The sequence below is a fragment of the Calliphora vicina genome, chromosome 3 (assembly GCF_958450345.1).
Source record: "Calliphora vicina chromosome 3, idCalVici1.1, whole genome shotgun sequence".
Taxonomy (NCBI): domain Eukaryota; kingdom Metazoa; phylum Arthropoda; class Insecta; order Diptera; family Calliphoridae; genus Calliphora; species Calliphora vicina.
Genome location: NC_088782.1, coordinates 872,778 through 892,711, shown reverse-complemented (window position 1 = coordinate 892,711; position 19,934 = coordinate 872,778). Strand labels below are relative to the sequence as shown.

General features: G+C 28.1%; 1 protein-coding gene across 3 annotated transcripts in view; it reads right to left on the bottom strand.

Annotated features, from left to right (window-relative positions):
* rgn (regeneration) overlaps positions 1 to 18,955 on the bottom strand; it is a 183,298-nt gene extending 164,343 nt beyond the window's left edge. For all 3 annotated transcript variants that reach the window (XM_065506572.1, XM_065506574.1, XM_065506573.1), the window contains exon 1: positions 18,548 to 18,955. The gene's annotated coding sequence lies outside the window, so the exon portion shown is untranslated. The remainder of the gene's footprint in view (positions 1 to 18,547) is intronic.
* Between the last annotated feature and the right edge of the window lie 979 nt (positions 18,956 to 19,934).

Here is a 19,934-nt window from a genome sequence, read left to right as displayed (position 1 = left end):
TGAATTTTGCTGTGGTTTTTTCGAAAATGACGCATAAATTCGATTTAATGTTTCAGTCGTTGTCTTTTTCACTATTCATTATAAGCCTTTTGTGAAATTCTTTAATTTTAATAATTAATTGACTTACACCGAAATGAATGTTTATTTTTAACAGAAATTGACAGAAAGACAAGAAGAAAAACCCTGACCTGACTTTATCTTAATTAAATTGTCAGTAATTCATGGAAAATTAAGAGAGAATAAATACAATAATTATGTATTGTAGTGTATTGTAGATTAAAAATTAAGTAAAATGAACGTTTTAAGCTATGATTTAAAATAACTCTAAAACGTGCAAGAATAGTTTATTTCAAATTGTTATAGAACGATTATCAATAACAATTTATTCAAGAGCCTTTGGCATTTATTTAGTACAAAGTTTAAAGTTTGGAAACTTTAAGCATAGAACTTTTTCGGAAGCATGAAACGTTTGTAAATTGGCATTTGTGAAGGTGCAAAAATTATATTATGGTTCGTATATGACCACAATATTATTATCCCTTGTGAACCACAATATCAACTATCATATTATAACAGTAGCACAATCACAATATGATTGAATCCAACCTATTATGAATGCATCTTAAACATAATATGGTGGAATCATAATATGGTTGGGATCATATTATGGTTCTGCTATTGAAATATGGTTGGGCTCAATCATATTATTTGTATCAAGTTTTTACACAACCATATTATGGTTGATGTGCAATCATAATATGGTTGGGTTCAATCATATTATGGTTATGATATTGTAATATGATAGTATGGTTGACCTGCAACCATAATATGGTTGAGGTGCAAAATGTGAAAAACACACTTTTGCCACGTTATGCTGGTATCAATGAAACTTAATTCTGTATCTAATCCACAGTTATTTTATTTTGTGAATTTAGCTGAAAACTGTGCGATTTCTAGAGGATTAATATTTAATACTCAATCTACATAAATAGCATAAAAACGCCAATTTAAATATGCCGAAATAAATCTCTTTGCTGAATTCTAGTTTTATATAAATAATAATGGTTATTGCTTCATTCTTAACTTTGGTAGTTTTTCGACATTTTTATCTTCATTTTATCCTTTTACAAAAGTTTTGTAATAAAATGAAGCAACTACATGAGGCGGCATATTGTTGTCGCAAACAAACGGATTAATAGGGTGGCATCTGTTGGCAGTTCATTTAAATTTTATTTAAATAATAATTAAATTTGTTACTCATCATGTGTTTTACACGCAGAGAAAAAATATAGTTGTGCATGTTTACTGTAACCATTTCAACATTGTTACACGTTTTTAAACAATATTATATTCACAGTAACTATTTAAGTGATTGTGGGAACCATAATATGGTTAATTTACGATTCACCTGATGATGAATCTATAGAACTCACTAAACAATTTTAATATTTTTTCAAAATTTTGTTTGAAAACCTCTCAAAAAAGATGATTTTCATAAAACAAAATTATATTGGGTGTATGACTTAAAGATGTGGTAGTTCTTTTTTCTTTTGTTTTTAATAACTTAGATGTCATTTTCTCACTTAGCAATTTAACATTATAGGGTAAACAACAAAGGTTTTTTTTTTTGGTTCGAAAATTACGAATTTTGTGCCAACAAAGCGTTATATGCGGGAAGTTTTGCTTTACTTCTTTAATTTTAAAAAAAGTGCCGCTGAAGCACACTGATTGCTCACCAAATGTGTTCCATCGATTACAATGGTGCGAGAGGTTCAGAAGTGATGATTTTTTAATGCGGAAGACAAAGATCACCCCGGCCAGTCAAACAAGTTTGAAGACCCAGAATTGGAGGCATGCAGATTGTTGTCAAACTTAACAAGAGCTTGCAAAACCTTTGGTAGCAACTCGAAAAACAATTTCAAAACGTTTGCAAGCAGGATTCATCCAAAAGCAGGGAAATTGGTTACCATTCGAATTGAAGCCGAGAGACATTGAAAGTCGATTTTGCTTGTCTGAAATGATGCTTGAACGCTATAAAAGAAAATCATTTGTGCAACGAATCATTATTTGCGATGAAAAAGGGATCCATTATGATAACCCGAAGCGTAAGAGATCGTATGTGAAGCCCGGCCCACCAGCCGAATCGACACTACAGAAAAATATCCATGGCGTTAAGGTAATTCTCTATATTTGGTGGGAGCAAAAGGTTCCTATCTATTACGAGCTGCTAAAATCTAATTAGACTATCACCTGTACTGAACGCAACTGATTCGTTTGAAGCAAGCATTTGCCGAAAAACGCCCAGAATATGCTGCCAAACATAAATTATGTTCTCCCTGGGATACGCTTCAATTTGGAACAGAGTATCCGATATTGGCTTGATTCGTTCTTGCACTCAAAAGATGAATAGTTCTTTTTGCTTGGAATCTATATGTTGGCAGAAAGATGGGAAAAGATGATATCTAACAATGGCCAATACTTTGAATAAATCAAAATAACAGCAAAACTTTTTAAAACATCCGCATTTTTAAGTCATACACCCAATAGACGACTGAACTTCTTAGCATTTTGGTATCAAATGTTCTTCTATATATTAATTTTATATAATTTTTGGAAAATCGTTTATCTTTGTTTTAAAATAGTGATAAATATGATGATAGTATTTACTTATTTGACAAGTTTCTTTATAATAAAATTAAATTTTACAAAATTATTCATTCGTTCTATATAAGATTAAATTTTTAAAAATATTTTCCTTTTCTTTAAGATTGCCCCCTAATGTGTGTTGTTTGGAGCATGTATTACCTCATGTACACACGTACGTGTATACAATGCCCAGATTATTCTTGGTCAAGGTTAACGAAAGTGAGTGACATTATTTTCCAGTCATGTATTCTATTGCTTGCCACATCCACATCTATCCACTGCCGCTGCCGCTACTTCTACTGCTGCCGTTTTATTTCTTTTTATAACCATTCACACGCTGAATGAAAATAGATTCTTTATGGTCTTTTGCAACTTTGATGTTATACAATTTTGTGGTTTATTTAAGCTTATTTTTGTGTGTTTGTGTGTATGAATGGATAGCAAGGAACAATATGTCATTCTTTTTCATATATATTTCTCTATTATTCCTTATTTATACTCTAATATAGAACATAAAAGCTGTAACAACGGTAGGGATAATAAATACTTATGTATGTCTAGAAAACCCTTAACGAACACATATTTGTCCATTGTTCATGAGAACGCAATCGATACAAATAGACTTAACACAATGTGGAATAACCTATTTTTAGGATGAACAATTATTTCTCAGATATAAATTTCAGTATTCGCCACCTCACCTGCCCTCTAAGTATGTTAGATCAAGGATAAAGGTTACATGACTCAAACAACTATCTATTGGTTGACAACTGCCAATAATTAAATTAACTATAGAAGGTTTGCAAAGAACATAAAGTTTATTTAGTTGCTATTGTAACTTCTGTTAATATTATGAAATTGTAACATTAAGTTTTTGTTGAAGCAATTAAGTTGTCAAAAGTGAATTTCCTTTAAATAATTTAGTTGATAGTGTCGCCCTATATGTATTAAGGTCAAAGGTTCAATACCCAACTGTAAATATTAAGTAAATAACTAAATGACCTAGATTGTATAACGTTTCCTTTGGGTTTTTCCAAAACAATATTTTAATTGTAGTTTAAAAGTAGTTTGAGAATTGTTTTTCCCAATTTAAATCAAGGTACACGTTCTTGCCTTAAGTATGACTACCAGCAAAAACAAAAAATAAAAAAAAACAACCCAAAATAGGCACCAAAAAGTCAAGCACTTGAACATTTTGTTGGAATTTGACTTGAATGGAAATGTATGTAAATTTGAAAAATTAAATATTTAAACATATGGCTTGAATTTATGTTTCCTTTTTACTTTACTGGAGAATGCTATTGAAATAAAATGTAATACAAGTGTAAATCAATTGCTTGACTATAATTCAAGGCTTCAACTTGAATTCCAGTAAAAATGCTTATTTGGAAGTACTTTAAATCAGTCAGTCGAATTTGGCCCACCCTGTATTTAAAACAAAGTATATTAGAACGCTTTTTGTGTTTCCTGTAAATTTTTAGGAACATGAAAAGCACCTTTACACACTATTTTCACGATTTGTCCACTGTTCTATGTCTAATAATAATATCAGAATTTATTTTCCAATTAGCATTTTTACTGGAGTTCAAGTGTAATTCAAGCCTTGAATTATAGTCAAACAATTTAATTACAGTTGTATTACACAAGTAAAAAGGAAACATAAATTGAAGCCATATGTATTTTGTTTGAAAAATATTTAATTTTTTCAAATATTTTTCAAGTTTATTGCTTATTGGGTATTGAGTAATTTTAACTGCGACAAAAGATTACGTTCAAATATTGTTTGTCATTAACAAATATTTTGTTAAGAAATAGTTTCTTAAATATGTAAATATTTATTTCACTTTCTAATAACAAAATAAGATCAGCTGAGTAACTTTTAGAAATGATCTAAACAAGTTAAAGAACTGCAAAGATGGGAGTATCAAATCAAAGCCCCCATCAATGTCAGCTGTGCAATCGACCGTATCTTGAATGAAAATTATTATTCAATTAATATTTATAAAGTTAGTGAAGTATAGGCGATTAAAATAATGAGTGTTAAACACCTTGTTTCTTGGTCACTCCTATGTTAATGTTCAATGATTTAAAGTTTTTTGTTTGTTGTAGTTTTTGTCTTATCTTATCAAAATAAACCCTAAAATACTCATATTTCAATATTAATGTTTTTATCTTCTTTGCTTTTCAGTCTTTTTAAACACTCAATCATTATTTGCAGGCATATTTTTATTTTATGTTTTATTTAGTTTGCAAAAAATCTTTGCAATTTTTGTTGTTGTTGTTATTTCTCTATTAAATTTGACACAGTTTTAGTACAGTTACACCAAGAAAACAACAAATTCTTGTGATAAGATAAAAATTAAAAATTTAAAAAAAAAACTATTGAAATAATAATGTTACACATTGTTTCTAAAAAGAAATTAATAAAGTATTTAGCTCTTTTTTAATTAAAAAAAGATTATATTTTTTTTTAAACACATGCTCGATAATCTTTTAATGTTCTTATGACAACGTTATTTTGTTGTTTAAAATATATTGAAATTTAACCCTCTAACCCGCAAACTTTAAAAAGCTTAAAAAAAAAGTTGTCGAATAATTTTTTATAGGGTAATTATGAACCAATAAACTCAGAACAGCCATCAGAAACTAATTTGCAAATTAAGTTTAGGAACCAGGTGCAAAAAGGTGAAGAGTGCCTCAGGGCATTCTTGCCGGTTTAGGTGTAAAAAACAATAATTATGATACGATTTTATTGAAAAACTAATTAAAAAGAACTAATAAAAAATATTTCGAATAGATCGGGCGACTAAAAGTTAGTAAAACTTTGATTTAAAAAAAAAAAAAATGACACACAAAATTTCACGTGCTAAAATTATAACATCACCCACAAAACAGCTGACAGAACAAAAACTAAAATTCAGAATGCATTTCGACCTACGAGGCAAATGTTAATAAATCTGTAACCAAATTCACAGTTAAATTTAATAAAAAATTATAATTATTTTTTTTAGATAATTGGTATTTTGTATTCTTGCATGCCTTGAGGCACTCTTGCGGTTTAGAGGGTTAAAGCATCATGTATTTGATTTTATTTTTTAGTTTGTTCTAATTTAATCAAAGTAACGTGAAAAAAATAAACTTTTTGGTAATGAGATATTAAACAACTAAAAAAAAAAGTTTGGCAAACTTTGTGGTAGAGCTAAATATATAAATCCGAAGCTGGAAGTATTTGGTAACATGGAGAGTGAGGCAAACAAAACTTTCTAATTAATAATGTTTTGTGCAAAAATACATACAATATACCCCTTATTGTATTTATATTTTTGTAGAGGGATATTATTATTATTATTATTATTATTAACAATTGGTTCTTAATTATATATAAAAATTCATGTGTCAATTCATTCTGTCAGCAGAACGAAAAACACTTTTTTTATTATTTTAAAAATATGTTTGCTGTCACAAAAAAAAATTTGAGGAAAATAAGTTTGAAATTTCAAACTTATTTTTTTGGTCACATTTAGCTGAAAACATGAAATTACATTAATTTGTACATAAAAAGTATCGAATGTTTTTAATAACAAGCAAAAAAAAAATATCTCTCGCAAGTTCATTAACCCTTTTATGTTCAACGAGACGAGAAAGGCAAACTTATATTGGATTAAAATGAATTATTAGTTTTCCCTGATTATATGGGAAATATATTTGGAAATATGTAACAACAACTACTGTTATTTTTAGAGAAGTGAATATGTTATTTTGTATTTAAATAAATATAATTGATCATATTGTCATAATGTCCTAATTTAACAAAAAAGTTCTAAACTAATAAGACTATTTGAACTATGTTTATTGTTTTGTCATAAAATAATACTTTTTTTGTTTAAAACACACCCCAAATGTCTATTAATATTTTATATCATGGTCACTAAAAGGTTAATATTGCATATTTTTTTAGGTTTAATTGTATTTTTTAAAATTATTTTAGTTTTTTACAATTTTGTTAATACTTGAACTTTGTATTGTATTCTTCTGTAATTTGAGACTATTACAACATTTTGTAAAACGAAAAAAAAAAACTTTTTAGCTCTTTTTTTATAAAAATATATTTAGGGTGTTCCATGAACTTTAGTAAATGCATTATAAATATGTTGAGGGTTCAAAAAAGTATTGAAATCCGATCGTATATTAGATTTCGGATTATACCAAAAATCGGTCTAATACCAATATACGTTGTAGGTCAAAATTGGGCCGAATACCAAAGCCGAAAATTTTATGAAGGATTACGGTATTTTGAAGAAACCACAAAGACTTATATTTTATTGTAAAATGTCTAATCATCAAAAAAACTATTTCGTCAAAAACAATTTTTAGTGCCGAATTTTTTATACCCTTCACCTCAGTAAAAAAAAATCAGTATGTATTTCCAAAACAAATATTTTTAGAGAAACTGTATTTGACGATTTAATTTTTTTAACAGTCGTCATGACACCTTTATTTCGATATTTAATTACGGACGTGTTTTCAAGAATTGTTAGATTCACTTAAAACAAGTAAGAGAGCTATATTCGGCTGTGCCGAATCTTATATAAAAATTCTAAATATTTTTAGATAAACAAAATTTATTTTTGTTCCAAAATTGTTTTTTTCATTTTTTGGAAAAAAAATTTTTTAATTGTTTTTTAATTTTTTTTTTGTAATTTTTAGCGAAAAAAACTTTTGGTGACAAAAAAAAATTCGGTTAAAAAAATATTTTTTCCGATTTTGACCCATTGTATGTCCAACTTACTATGGTCTTATATACGTCGTTGCAAAGGTCTTTGAAATATCTATCCATATTGTCAATAATAATGACGTAGTAATCCAGATATTGTTCAAAAATAGGTCAAAAATCGAGGTTGTCCTGGTTTTTCCCTTATATCTCAGCCATTTGTGGACCGATTTTCTCGATTTAAAATAGCAACCAAACCGGAATATATTGATGTATGAATCGTGTAAGTTATTTGGGGGCTTCGGAAAGTTGAGTTCAACAGACAGACGGATATAAGGATCCAGAATATATATACTTTATACTATAATTGACGAAAATGTTCGTAATCTCAACAATATGAACGCGCTTCGCTGCTTTATAGGGTCGGAAAATTATATTGTGGAAATTACAAACGGAATGCCAAACTTACCCTTCTCACGAGGGTGAAGGGTATAAAAATTGGTTTACAAAATATTGTTCTATTGCCTATTGTTGATAAAATTGTTAAATACAGCGAAAACTGGATTTATTATAACTATTCATAGATTCACGAATTAGTCATGACAGTTTTCTATCTGTATAGTAGAATATTTAATGTAGACTTTGACTTCAAAATGTCCAACTTACATTATACATATATAAATATTTCATGCTTCTGTTTATAACGTTATCGTCTATTAATAAATGAATTACCTGAAAGTAAAAAAAAAAATTGTATTATTACTTTAAATATTAAATACTCGAAATAAATAAAATTTTGTAATTGCTGGGGCAAAAATTACATGATATTCAAAATATATTCATATTAACTTTTGAAGCACAATAATTTCATCATAAATTCTGGTATTAAATCGCTTTTAAACATTTCTCAGATATTCTTAAACATATTATTATCTTTGACCTTTTCGAATTATTTAATATTGTAAAAAATTCACATACATTTTTATTTAAATAAAATTTCAAGGCACATCCTATAACCTCACCCCTTGTCCGTGTTTGTAAAATATTCTTTTCTACCAAAGTTCAACAACAATTAAATGTTTTAAATATTATATTACTATGGATCTACTCTATTCTGACAAACTGCAAAAACACAAAAGTAACATACACACAAACTTAAATTAAATTAATTTAATATTCTTAAAGAAAACATATCGACCAAAATCAAGCAGTCACATGCAAAAAAACTGCACATTATGCAAAAGAGGGCTGCTTGAATTTCAAATAAATTAATTATTAATGCACTTTGGAAGGGGGAAAAAGAAATAATTATAGGAGTTTTTTTTAAACTAAATAAATATTTAAGAAAAAAGGAATACTGCAAAAAAAGTAGGCCTTTAGTTTTAATAATAAGAATATTTATAAAGAAATAAATTATTTGTAACAAATTATCCCTCAAAGGATTAGTTTAATAAATTAATTTAGTTATTCGTTTTCAAGATCAGAAATAGAAATATATCGAGAGCCAACAATATTCAAAAACTGACTGTTTTTTCAGTTAGAACATGTAATACACAAAGAAAAAACATGATTGTTGTAATCATAATCGAGCATTGTTGTATTTTACGATTGCTCTCAAATAATAAACGATCATAATATGATCCTACCTAACCATAATTTAATAGAGGGGTTGAAAAAAAGGAAACTCCGCCAAAACCGAAAAGTTTTAATATAAAAATAGGAAAAAATGTAAAATAAATTTTAATTTATTTCCCCTCCCTGGATCCGCGCCTGATATAATCCCTTGTTATAATTATTTGTCTATTGGTTATGATAATACAATGAATAATCCTGTGCTATAGTAGCACAATCATAATATGTATGTGTCCAACCATATTATGGTTCCACCTCAGTCATAATATGGCTTTGTAAAAACATGATTAATGATAACCATATAATGGTTATGCGAATATATGATATTGTCTCCTTTGGATAATGTCAAATATAGTATTTTTCGACAAACAAATTCAAAGATTTTTATTAAAAACCCAAAGATAATAATCATCCTATCATAAGTCTAAGATGCATTTTCCGGTAAACAGATAACAAAACTAATCATTAGATAAATATTATCTATGAGTAATAAACACAATGTTATTTGCATGCAACAAAATTCCTTTCCTTATTTATCTAATTTTATGTTAAACACACAAACAATTATAAAATTTATTTGGGTCATGTACCATTCCAATTCCCGACCACATTCTCCACATTGTCTATTCACGTAATCTCTCTCCATTGTGCTGGTGTGTTGTGTTTGCCAGAGAATGTCGTTGGTAGTTTGCATTAATTATAATAATAATAATTTCACAAGCGATAAGATAAAATTCTAACGAAATTTGAATTTTTATCACGAGATTGTACAAAATTGTTTATGAAAACAACAACAAAATGAGAGACAAAATAAACAAAATAGTGCAAATTTTGCACAATAAAAAATTTGCAAACTATTCACAAAACAAATAAATAACAACCGCATAACAACATCTGAGTAATGTTGTGCAAATAGATAATAACAGATACGTATAGTGTGGTGGCAAATATGTGCACAGTGGGGCCGAAAAATGGTTATTGGTAGGTAAGAACCTTTTCGGGAAAATTTGGTTGATTTTTAGTATCTAGAATTTAATATTTTATTTAAAAATAACTATGTGTAGCAAAATTCTTGGAACCGTAGGTTATTTATAAGAGCCAAAACACTAAAGGGCATCGGCAAATCGACTCCGCTATCTCTGTAAAAGTTATTTTGAAGAGCATCTTTAAGTCGCTGTTTCCACCTATAAAAGTCTACAATTTTTATTTTAAAAGCCTGATATGTATAGTGTGGATAGTATTTAATGAATGACTAGGATTGTATACAGGCATAGAAAAGACATGATTGTCGCAACTATGTTCTACATAGTCATAAATTTTTGCCGCAAACGAGTTTATGGTTAAATAAATTATACAATAAAAAACCTTAACATACATATATGTTAATAAAAATGAGACCACAAAAATCTACAACACTTTTGGACACCCACAGTGACTGGATGCCAAATCAGGCCAAAAATAAGTGGACACATTAAGAAGTCTTATGAATGGAAGCATGCTCTTTTGTAAACATTCCTTGATGTAAATTTCGGTAATCGTAGATCCCTTTGTAACAAAGAACTGTTTGGGAAAATTATGTCAGCTTTTGGGTATCAGCAACATAAAAATATTGACTTTAATTTCCGTGCTCTGTCTTTGGCATCTAAATTTTTAGCAGAGTTCCTGTCAGGAACTTTTTGAGCCTTGTATGTTATTAAACCTGCATTGGATTAAACTTTTCATACATGCTTTATAAAGGTAACTTGATCAAAAAAACAAATCAAATAATACTTGGGTTATATGTTTTGATGATAAACGTGTGTTAAGGTTTTTTCGGTCTCAGTCCTTAATTACATGATTGTTGCAAAAATTCCATCTACAACTAAATTATGATAACTATAAAAACATAATTGGGGTATTCACACGGTCTGCTATTGTCATAATGTCCTAATATATTATAATAGTTGTTGTTGTGTTGTAAACAAAAGGTCTCTTAATGTCCTAATATATGACGACTCGGCGGCTCGGCTTAACCGACTCCGAAGATTCCCTGAAAATTTCATCAAAATCGGTCCAGCCTTTTGAGTTCATTCGGAACATACATACCCACATACATACAAACATCCATTTTTATATACATATATAGTTAGATTAGGACATTATGACCAAATAGTATACCGTGTGAATACCCGAAATATATTTATAACCATTAAAATTAATTGATTGTGCTACAACAATAATATGATTATACCAGCTACCTTATTTTTACATTACCATATTATGGTTGAGGTGGAATCATAATATGGTTGGGCATATTTATATTATGGTTTTGCTACTATTATAATTTGATCATTGAATCATAATATGATTCAATTAATCAATTATGGTTAAGTTTGATCATATTATGATATTTCATAATGCTACTCATTAGTAATATTATGGTCAGCAACCCTAAAATTTATTCATATTATGAAGCTGTTGGATTATGGTCACCACAACCAAGTTTGTTCTTTGCGTGCAGTTGTCCGAGCGATAATTTCCTGGAGATTTTGCACAATTTTTCAAAACATGAACGTACACTAATAGAACTATTGGAAATTGACCGGAATTGTCAAAACTAAACTTGCTAATTTAATTTAATAAGCAATTCTAGCTCTCTGTAACAAATTTATTTTTCAGTCAGCTACATTATGGGAATATATTTAAACTTAGATCTTTATTACTCGTATAATTTAAACTAAGTTTAAACGTCCTCTCCATAACAAACAAAACCTTATTCTATTCCAGTCTTTTAATTTTTTAAGATTCTTGTGCAACTATTTCGCCAACAAATATTATTTTCCCTTTTTATGCGCTCTTTGTTAATTTTTTATAAATGGTTGACCTTTTTGTTCGTGCTGAACAATATTCTGTTGCTGCTGCTAACGATGATGAGAATGAGAATGGTGATGATGATGATGTGAAGTAGAGTAGAGTGGAGTGGAGTGGTAGTAAACAAAATCCCTCATTCCTTATAGTATTTTATTTTTTACGGCTGCCATTTCGCTTTCATGACTTATATAGAACATAAAATGTGGTTTAAATATATTTTTTTGTTGGTGTATTTTTTTTATTATTTTTTTGTTTTGTATTTGTGTCTATTGAAAATATCCTTGGCATGCATTTTATTTTGTGGTTACTTTTATTTTTTATAATCATTTTGTGTTTTTTTTTTTTGCTCTTTCATTTTCTGTATTTTATATTTTCTGTGTAGTTTTTTCTCGGTTTGTTCATCTTGTTGCTTCATTTATTTATTTATTTATTTTTTGCTTCATTTCTGTGCTCTAAAAAAAATTTTAAGGAAAATGTGTGTTTTGTGTAGTTTTGGCCTTTTTTATTTCATTTATTTTTTGCTACCAAAAATAATTTTATGTGCTGTTTTTTGTTATTGTTGTAAACATTTGTTGGTGTATATTTTTACACTGTTGATACATCATCCTCAACATCGTCATCGTAATCACTAGCGTCATCATTCTAGTCAGTACATTATGTGTTTTAAATTGACTGTAATGTTTGATATGTGTCTGAAGGAAATAAATTACAGAAAAGAAATCTCAGGTTCAGAAAATTATTTGTTGCTGCGGGAGTAAGGTTTTTAAGAATATACCTAGATTTTTGACATCTCGCCTGTCTGTTACCCGATGGTTTAACCCCTCTTTAAACTTGAATACAATCATGTCATAACTTGAAAGTCATTCTTTAAGTCAAACAAAATTAATAAAGGATTTTTAAACTCAATTCCTTTGGCAATTTTTTACAATATCTTAACAGTTATAGTGTTTTTCTTTAGCCGATCTTGACCGTTAATTGGTTTTTCTTGAAATTTTTATTAGTGCAAAAAGCAATCGTATATTTTGTTTAATGTCTAAAACTTCTAAATATATAATGAGTACACATTTGTTGTTCGTAAATTAAAATAAAATACAAAAAAATCGAGCAGATATATTTTGTTTGGCTTGTAAATTTTGTGTTTTTTTTAAATTTCTTCTGGTGTTTTTGTATTTTTTTCTGAATTACTAATGTATATGCTTGTGTTTTTAGATATTTTGTAGTGCAAACAGAAAATATTTTAAAGCGTAATGAATTATTTCGTAATTTTTTTGGAGCATTACAATACAGACACTGCTTACAGAGTGTTTACAGTAATTTCGAAAAGAAAAATTTTAAACTGTAAAAAATACGTTATTTAATTTACTTATTTTCAGAGTGACAACAGAATTTTTAAGCGAATGATTTTGAATTCTTCACTTGTCGTAATAAAATATCGTTAGCAACATTTAAACAAAAATTAAAAAAAAAATGAATCTATTGCCAAGAAGTAATTATTGGCAGTTAAAATTCACAAAATAGATGACTTTGTACTTACTACAATCTGTTATTTGTTTGAAAATATCCCGAAAATGTAGAGGACTTCAAGTGAACACTAACTCTGCCAGTTTGAGATTTTGCAGAAAAATTTTAATGTATATTTGAATTGCAAATAAACAATTACGCCCTAACGCCCTAATTACAAAAGTAATTCGAAAAATACTTTAAATAATCTTCAAGAGTTGTAATGTTCTAGTATCATCGGGCAGAAATCTCCTATCAACTGTCAAAATAAATAAAGTGTCAATACTTGAAAATAAGTAATGACGATTTGAAAAACAAATCTCGAGAATTAAAATATATGTATATACCACTTTCCTGACTCATTTTCAACTGCAACTGATAAGATAAACAAATCTTTATTTACAGTTAATGTGAGAGCAGTATTTTGTTCCACATCTCAATGACTGACAGCTGTTGTTCTACCTTGTATGACGTTTATTTGTTTTTGTTTGTTGTTTTCATTCATTGCTGTTGTTAGTTAGTTAGTTGCTTTAGTTTTCCATTGAAAATGCAAATGTCAGTTTTATTTTCAAGAGTACATGATTCAAATTCAAGGAAAAAAACATATTTTTTTTTTTTTTTTGTTATTTTAAGTCAACACTTCAACTAAGAACTTAACTGTTAATTTAATGAGAGTTGATTGTTTGTTGGTAATGTGAGAAAATGTGGATGTGTGTGTGTGTGTGTGTGTGAGCGTGAGAAAACTTAAGGTGACATTTATTTAAATTTAATATTTACCTATGCAGATTTTATGTTTTAAGAGAATTTTAAATTCTTAACTTCAGATTATGTTCATAAATACAGAGTGACAATACAATGGGCACTTTTGATTCCATTGTTTTACCAAATATGTATATAATGGAGGTTATAGGCCTAGATGAGGACATACTAAAACCGTTTTCTAAGATTCTGAAACACCCTCAAAATTTTGAGTTATTTTGAATTCGTTGCTAATTCAAAAAATAGTTTTCTTTTACTTTCTTGAAATTTGTCGAGACATTTCTATTTATTCGAAATAGTTCTTCCAGTTCATTGGCATTAAATTCTAAAAAAAAGAAAGTAGCGGTGTTAAACATTTTGCCGATTACGTGAAGCATTCACTATCACGCATATTAAGAGCATATTTTAAATTTGTAATTAATTTTCAAAATTTTTAACACATTTACCCTTACACAAGGTCAAAATTACCACACCACAGCATTTGTTTGTATTCATAATAAAACATTACATAAAACACTCGTAATTATTTAATATCAAAAAAAAATAAAACTGTTTTGCCAAAAAAAAATGAAGAAATGTAGGGAAAAATCTATAAAAATGTTTAATTATTAAAAATGAAATAACACTGACATTAACAACAAAAAAACATACAGAGTGAGAAAAAAATACATTAAAACTGTTGCTCCTCAATGTACGATAGCAAAAACAAAATTTTCACAGCCGTCATAGCAAGAATTTCTGTAAAATTTTTCATATATATTTTTTTTTCCTTTTTATGATAAAAGCACACTGAAAAATACTTTTAGCAGTATTTAGTTATTAACAAAAACACACAATTGTTGTGGTAGTTAAAATTGTATGACCACGTTTTTTGTTAAATCTATTATTGTATTGAAAATATGAATTTAGTATGTACGAACGAGTATGTATTTACGATTGAGATAGTAAAGTTATGCCAGTTAGCCAATTCGTAATTTCGTTCCATGATAATCCATTTTTGTTTTAAAGTGTTTGCAGATTTATTGTTGTTAAACGAAATGAAAATTATAATTGTTAAAAATAATCATTAATCATAAAATAAATAGTAGATTCGCACAGAAGTGCGTAAGAAAATGTTATGGTTGGTCAAGCAAGACCGAACACCAGGTTTTTGCTTGCTATTTTTTATACATATTTATATGAGCTGTGAGAAGTGTCAGAGAAAAGAGACCTAAATTTACACTTAATTACATCGAAGCTGCTTTATGCCCCCAACCATAGATTTCAGTGAATTTATTTAAATAAAAAACTGGGAGTTTTAGCATATTAAAACTATTCAGTTTACTTAAAGAACATTTTTTCAATTAAAACTTATACTTAAAAAATGTCACATTTTTCAAATAAATATTTGACAAAAATGCGCTTATTCTCTAGCTAATATTTACAAATATTCTGGTTCCTCACAGAAATTGGAATTGATTTAACGATGTCCATTATTCTGCTGAAATGAACTTTCCGAAGCCCTCAACTTAAAGTATATCGGCTATGGTCTCTATAATGTATTCAATAAATGTCTGAGTTATGAGCAAAATTTATTTTACCAAATTTAAATTAATGGGAAACATTGAAATACATAGGCGCATATTCATAAACGATCACCAAGTGTTAACTTTTTTAATTACCTATTTAAGTTATTCACAATTGGTTACTTTCAGCACAATTAGTTAGCACTTAATCATGGGTAAAGTTGTAACTAACTGCCAACTAACTAATACATTCAAAAAAACAGCTTATTGATTTCATTTTAATACATCTATACAAAAATAAAATAATCTAGAGATGTGTTTTTTTTTTGTCAACAACATTCTATTGAAAAATTTAATTTTACATGCCCTTATTTTAATTGATTTACATACATACTATAACTATACATATTGTATGTACTTTTTAAAGAACAAAAATAGTTTTTTAATAGCTTTATAAGCCTTTTAATTAATTACAGTATATATCGATCAAAATATTATCGACATTTTGTTTTCTCTACATGTCAAAGCAGTAACTAATTTAGTTATGAATTGTGAATATGATCTACAACTATCTATGAACTATTTTTTAGTTTCTGTTTTACTAGTTCCGACTTTAGTTATGATTTATGAATATGCGCCATAATTTCTAGAATTTGTCCCTTCAGAATAAATGGCAAAATGTTAGCAAAAAACCCTTAGAATGCGAACTTTTCTTAAAAAGCCGATTTTCTGCCATACGTTAAAAACGAAAAAATTATATTCACAAGTCAATTATTGGAGTTTCATTTTAATCGAATATTCCAACGTTTAACGTGTAAACAATATTTTTGAAAAATTAAATAAAATCTATTTAAAACCAGAAAAATGTTTTAATAATATGTTTGTTTGACCCCACAAAGTATACATATATATTTTGGATCGTTATAGATAGCGGAGTCGATATAGACATATCCGTCTCTCCGTCTGTATGTTGAAATCAACTTTCCGTAGATCCCAAATAACTTACATACATGATTCATACATCAATATATCGGAAATTCTTCCGGCTCGGTTGCTATTTAAAATCGGCCGACAAGTGGCTGAGATATAAGGAAAAAATCGGGATAACTTCGATTTTTGGCCTATTTTTTATCAATATCTGGATTACTAAGTCCATAATGTAGACAATATGGATATCTAATGACAGATATTTCAGAGAAGTTTGCAACGACACATGACACAACAATATAAGGTACACAATTCTTGTAACGTCAAACAAAAGTAAATATGAAAAAATATGAAAAAAAAAAAAAAAACAAAATCAAAGTTTGACGTTATAGGGGTAAATATTGAAAACTCTCCCTAGTGATTCTACCTTCTACAATAATTGTATCATGGCAACGAAATTCGGTTTAAAATATTTTTTAAACCGAATTTTTTTTCTGGTTAAAAGTTAAAAAAATAATTGATTCAAAAATTTAAATATTTTTTTTTTCTTAAATTTTGTTTACCTAAAAATATTTAAAATTTTTATGTATTTTAAAGTATAATAAGATTTCGCACAGCCGAAGTAAGAGACTAATATTTTTTTTAGTTTTAACTTGAAAATAAATTTATTCGACTATTTGATTAATCGTATGTTTTATACGAAATTAAAAAATATTTTTCATTCCGATTAGCCGAATAAAAACCCTAACTCTAACTCGTTAATTAAAGGATTTATTAAGAAAACAAACAAACTCGAGTTAAAAATTTTAAAATTTCTCATCTAAGTGAAATCGAAATCGGCATTCCATATATAAAATTGTGTTCAAATTTGTTGTAATGTTAAAAAAATTAAATATTTCCTAAGGAAATTTATACGTGAAACAATTTTTTGTGAACAAATGTTTGGTGAATACAAAATTTGTTGGTGAAAAAAGCCAATCATTTTGCAAATTCCTTGGAGGATATATACAAATATTGTAAATATCAACGTAGTCTTGGTTTTTTGCTCATATCTAAACTATTTATGGACAAACTATGCTGATCTTCAATACCAAAATTCTCATGAATATAACTGATAAATTAATACCAATATTGGTTCCATAGATACCTGGAGGCATTCCAACTAACACACGAACAGACGGATTTCGGCGCGAATTCAGGTCAACCAATTAGGGAAATAAATAAAACTTTATTTTACATTTTTCTTTTTTTCCTTTTTTATATTAAAACTTTTTGGTTTTGTGGGGGAAAATTTCCCATTTTCACCCCTCTAGATCCGGGCCTGTATTATAGGGTCACAAACTTATATACTCTTAAGAAGAAGTACAATTTGTTATTCGGAAGTACATCGAATGCAATTAATTTAATACAGAATTGTCATAGAATGGATGGACTGACACATATTTGAAGTCGCTTACTTCCTAGGAACATTGATGGAAATGCGATTCTCCTTTTTTAGAACATCAAAACGAAGGTAATTTTGTGTCCAAAAAAATATTAGAAAAATCATATCAAACACTAACAAAATTTAAAAAAATATGTAGCTTAAACCAATTTCTTAAAGACAAACGATGTAAACGAACAGAAAAATGTATAATAAACAAATTACGCTATTAGCAAATTGCTAAATTAACACACATCAACAATTTTGTATATAATATTTAAAGGTGTTCCCACAATTAGTTCAATTTTTATCAATGTACATATTTTTCAAACGGAAACAATTAATTTTTAATAATTTAAGTATGAGCTATATACGTTAATGAGTATTAGTTTACACTTTTACACACTCTCCACATAAAAGTACTAATGTTGCAATGACCTAGTCAAGCTGTAATTGTTTTGTAGGGTTGTCAAGAAAAGGATTCACATGTTGCTAGGAAAACTTTTAGTTAAAAGATTAAAAATTGCGCGATTTTCTTTTTCACAAACAGTTTAAAGTTCTAATCAATAAATATTTTGTGCAACACTCACTCACCTTTTAATTTAAAACACAATTTCAGTATGTTGATTTTTTAACAATTTAAAACTTTTTTTAGTTTAAATTTCAGATATTTTTGTTTAACACAACTCACTTGAAATTTCTTTTGATTATTTCAATGCGTTAGCAATTTCATATGTTTAATAATTCTTTTTTAAATTTGGAAAAAAGATAAACTATTGTTTTATTTTTTATAAAAACACTGCCGAAAAATTGGTCAATTTCCAAAATAGATTTTATATTTTAAACAGACTTACACACCGGGTGCGTTTTGTTTTGAAACAATAAATTTTATTTGTATTTTTTTTTATATTATTTGAAAAATATCCAAAAGCAAAAATATTCGCGTTACAACAACAAGCACGTTTTATCAAATCGAATGTTAAATCGCAACTGAATAAAAATACGAAAAATTGTTTGCCATCGTAAACGCCGCAAAACCTTTTAGACAAAACCAACGACAACGACAACAACAAGAAAAAAGTTTCATTCAATCTTCTCGCACTCACTACCAGAAACTCACACTTACTTACTAGCAGCTACAAACATAATATTAGCAAAAACACCAACAACAGCAACAACATCCACGGACACACAGATACACCGCAAACACACACACGCATGTAAAAATAAACAACATTGATATAGCAACATGTTCCCTCTGTTAACAGAGCAACAAATGTGTTGCGAGTTAAATGTGGTTTAACATGAATGTTGTCTAGATTTTGTTTAGCTTTAATTGAGAACATGTTGTCAGTGGTTTGTAAACATGTTTATAGGACAAATGATTGACTGACTGTTTGTTCACTGTTTTAGAAATGCTGCTAAGATTTGTTTATTACAAATTTTAATATTTATGCGCTTTTTAAGAATTATTACACATTTTTTAGTGAGAATTATTATATATTGTTTTATTTACATTCGAAATCAGTTTGTTGCCATTGAAATAGTATTATTCACCAAGTTCGACAGTTTTGTTTTAATGCATATGGCGATAAATACATTAATTCACTCTTATTCAGTCAGTTGTTATTATTTCCCACACTGTTATAAAAAATAAAATTGATTGTATGTAAAGGGTGTCTCAGTAAGAGTGCACTTTTTTTAATTTAGTATATTTTTTGTTTGTTTTGGGCAAGTTTCAACTCTGAAATTTTTTCTGCTTTCACTTATGTTTATTCCGATTATTAAAAATGGAGCGCTTTACGAAAGAACAACGAGTTATAATTGTGATAACTTCCAAACTGTTAACCATTCGAAAAGTGGTCAAAAAATTCGAAGAAACTGGGTCGGTTATGGATAGTAAGACTCTTGTGCGTCAACACATTGATCTGTTTCTTGAAAACATAGCTGCTGTAACCGAGAGTGTCGCCAAAAACTCGAA